This window comes from Lactuca saligna, chromosome 5 (assembly GCF_052625555.1).
Source record: "Lactuca saligna cultivar CGN05327 chromosome 5, ASM5262555v1, whole genome shotgun sequence".
Classification (NCBI taxonomy): domain Eukaryota; kingdom Viridiplantae; phylum Streptophyta; class Magnoliopsida; order Asterales; family Asteraceae; genus Lactuca; species Lactuca saligna.
The window spans coordinates 114,934,035-114,937,852 of NC_136421.1; positions in this window are offsets into that span (position 1 = coordinate 114,934,035).

The window sequence follows — 3,818 nt, forward strand, 5'->3', positions numbered from 1 at the left end:
AGTTTTATAACCATGTTATTGACACAGACTGCCTGTAACAACGTTCTTCAGGTGTTGTAGTGTTATAACATTTATCACCCCAGACCTGCCGATCTAACTGTTGCTAACAATTTAGGTGCGGGATTGTTAATTCCGTATACATTTATACACAAGTATCACACTCTCCCTCCAAGAGATTATGATTTATAATACAAGACTTGAAATGCATACTTGAGAGTACGTTGAAGTTGAATATCTCACAACACTTAGTATAAATAGATTTACACAAAGAAAGTCTTTATTTCATTTCAAATGAAAGTATTTCATTTTTCACAATGTTTACGTAAGAATGTAATGAATAACCCATAATCTATTCCCATTATAGTTTTTCCAAAAGTGGGTTCCATTTGGTGATAATAACTCAATGAAATACTAACTTTCATGCAAAGTAAAATGTTGATATCGAAGCATTTTAATAATATAGAAGTTGTATTTAAATCTATATAAAGCGATATGTTTTCTCGTATTGCACTTGTATCCCCCCTCTAAAACATGAAAAAGACGTGAAAAGTAGGGGTATGAACTCACTTGTTTGGTTTGAAGAGAGTGAGACTAGAATCGAGTAGAATCTTGACTGCGGAAAGCCGCGTCTTCGGACTCTTCGGGGATCTCGGTAGCGTAAAACCTTCGTCGGGGCTCGGGTATGGAATCAAGGGTGTCGGGATAGCCTCTAGAGCTTAGGAGAGTGCAAGAGTGAGAGGGAAGTTGAGAATTGTGTGCCAAAACCTGGGGCTCATGCACTCTATTTATAGTGTTGAAACACCATGTACCTTGGGCGTACTCTATGGGTACGTTGGGCGTACTCCAGAGTTGTCATCTCTTACGACTCGAGCCTAGCTAGTCTGTTAGCCGATGGGATGTGACACTGCATCTGAGTACGATGGGCGTACTTTAAATTACGCTGGGCGTAATTCGTATTCCCAACTTCTAAATTCTGCAACTTTCGCATACGAGCTCTGTCTTTTGCATTCTTTATATCCACACGTAGGTGAGACTATGATCTACAACTTTCATTTAGACTCTGTTGGGTAGTTTTGACTTTGTTTTTAATAGTATATTTTTAGTAGGCTGGGACTGCTAAAATCCGTTAAAAATCCATAACTTCTTTATCCGGCGTCTGTTTTCGTCTGACTTTTTACCATCGTACTCCTGTTGTGGAGACCTTCAATTCTCGTTTAGGTTGTGTTAGCTAAAAATAGTTTGATCTTTAATTCGAGTTTTTAGCTCTTTACCGCTGTTACGAAACTTAGAAAATTCGTAACTTCTTCATACGAAGTCCAATTTGGGCATTCTTTTTATGCACGTTCACGGTTTAATGTAATCTACGACTTTCGTTTAGATAACTAAGGCTAAAATGCATCTTATTGGAATTTCACTTTTTACGTTTAACAATATTTTACCGGGTGTGTCGTGGATTTTTGAGTGGTCATAACCTTTTTTTTATAACTCGGTTTTGAATGTTCTTTATGTTTTTGGAAACCTTGGCACGATATCTAACATTTGATGCATCCCAAATTTAGATTTTAGAACACTTTATTTTTGAAGTTAATTTCGTTGATTCCAAATAGTTCATTGTATTTGACTTTTGTGTGTTACATTGATTTGGAAAAATATAGGGTTGTCACAATGATTTCCCTTAAATTGTGTTTAAATTATGAATATATAGGGTCTTATATGTTGACAATATGAGTTTGGGTGAAAATCTCACATCAAAATCACGAAAAAACGAGCTTAAAACAAAGTCGGGGTCGAAAACCGGGAAAAGGGTTGAAGTCTGCGAAGTCAGGGTCGGAGGTTCAGTCCTAGCCATTAGAACCGAATGTAGGTTTGCTTGTCTAATGAGAACCTAGAGGAGGGTTCGGTCCCTGAGAACCGAGATAAGGCTGATCCAAGAAGTCTCGCACGCGAAGGTACTATGTGGGAAGCGAAATGGAGCAAAGGCAGTCTCGGGCCCGAAGGGTCATCCGAACCGAAGGGTGAGTTCGGTCCACATAGTAGTTTTGGTCTAGGTAGTTTCGGTCCTCGTGGTTCGGTTCTAAGGGCTACCTTCGATCCTCGCTAGGGGGTTTCGGTCCAAGAGGCTTCTTAGGGTTTCGCCTCTAAGAGGGTTTCGCTTCTATAGAGTTGTTTCACTAATAATCTTCCCATTTCGCGTGGTTTTTGACTAAGTTAAGGGTCGGGATGCCCCTAAATGATTATGAAAAGTTGAGGGAGGTTATGAGAGAGATTTGGGAGATAGAGAGAGATTGATAAAGAGAGATTGAGAGAGACTTCGTTTGTGACCTTTTTGGATGTTTATGTTCGCAACACAAGGTTTGTACACTCCAACAAGCCTCGTTATGATTGTTATACGCCTCCGAGGGGTATGGAGTAATGTTTTATCGAGTGGTTTCATCACTTACCCCAATTAAGGTTTAGAATTTCTGAACATACAAACTTTCCAAGTGATGACTCCTTATCAAAATAGAGAGTTGTACAATAGTAACATAATGTAAACCCTAATATACAAGGATTAAATGAGTTGATCGGTTTGACTTGTTGACTTTATTTGTCTTTGAATTGACCGGAAATTGACGGTTGTCACAACCTGGTCGACTCTAACGACGTGACCAAGGACTGGTCACGACGTGAGACCCATATGTTAGGGTTTTGTCCAATAGATTTGACTTAGTTGACTTTTGACCTTGATCATGATTTTAACCAAGTTTGACTTAGGGGTATTTTGAGTATTTTGAGTTATAACCTGTATCACAATCAGGAATTTTGTGCCTTGTAACTACAACACTTAAGTCAAATTATGAATCAAAAACATAAGAGCATGTATGATGCTTACTCTATGACAACAAAAGTTTCAATCAAACACCCCATGCAAACCAATAGTCGTTAAACAATTGGAAACCCTAGAAGTTCTTATTTAAGTCCATTTTTGGACTAAGACTTCTTTATTAGGCCCAAAGGATCAATAAGCTTCCAATTTGGCTATCTTGGGCTTAGAACGCTTAAATGGGCTCTAATTGGACCCATTTCCATTTAATTCAATATTTTCGGCCATATTGGGCCTAGAATGAAATAAAACACCTTAATGGACCTCATTGGGCCATAACTAACCTAATTAGCCCTAATGGGCCATAAGAATCATATTTGTATTTATTTGGGCCGTGAATTACCCTAAAAGGGCCAAGGGGTCGAAAACCATTAACTTGGACTCCATATTATGGACTTAAAAATAAAAGGCCCAAATCTCCATCTCTTTTCTCTATCTTTCTGCCCAAACTACAAACCCAAGAGGAAAGGGTTGATTATGCTTGCCACCTCATTTTTATATGGAAGATATCTAAGCTTTTGCACTTCAAACATCCATGCAATCTCATCCTCCCATGCAAGCACTTCTCTTTTTTTTTTTTTTCTCTCTCTCTCTCTCTCTCATTCTCGACCGATTCCAAACACTCACACACATTTCACTCACTTTCCTCTCAAGAAAATTCCCTCATATCCCCTCCATTATTTCGAGATCTAAGAAGGATTCAAGGGGAATTCTTACACAAATTCTTCATCTAAGGTAAGATAAAGTTTGGATCTATGATATAAGCTCTTTGTTTTATCAAAATCTCCTTCTAATCCATGTAAAAATCATGATCACTCTCTTAGAGACCCTCTAAGTTCGAGATCTTCCAAGGAGGGGTACTAAGGCCGAATTTTCTTCTCATTTTCTTCCAAAAACCGAAACCACACCCAAAGGTGAGCTTCATACCCCCTATTTTTCTGTTTTATAAGTTTTT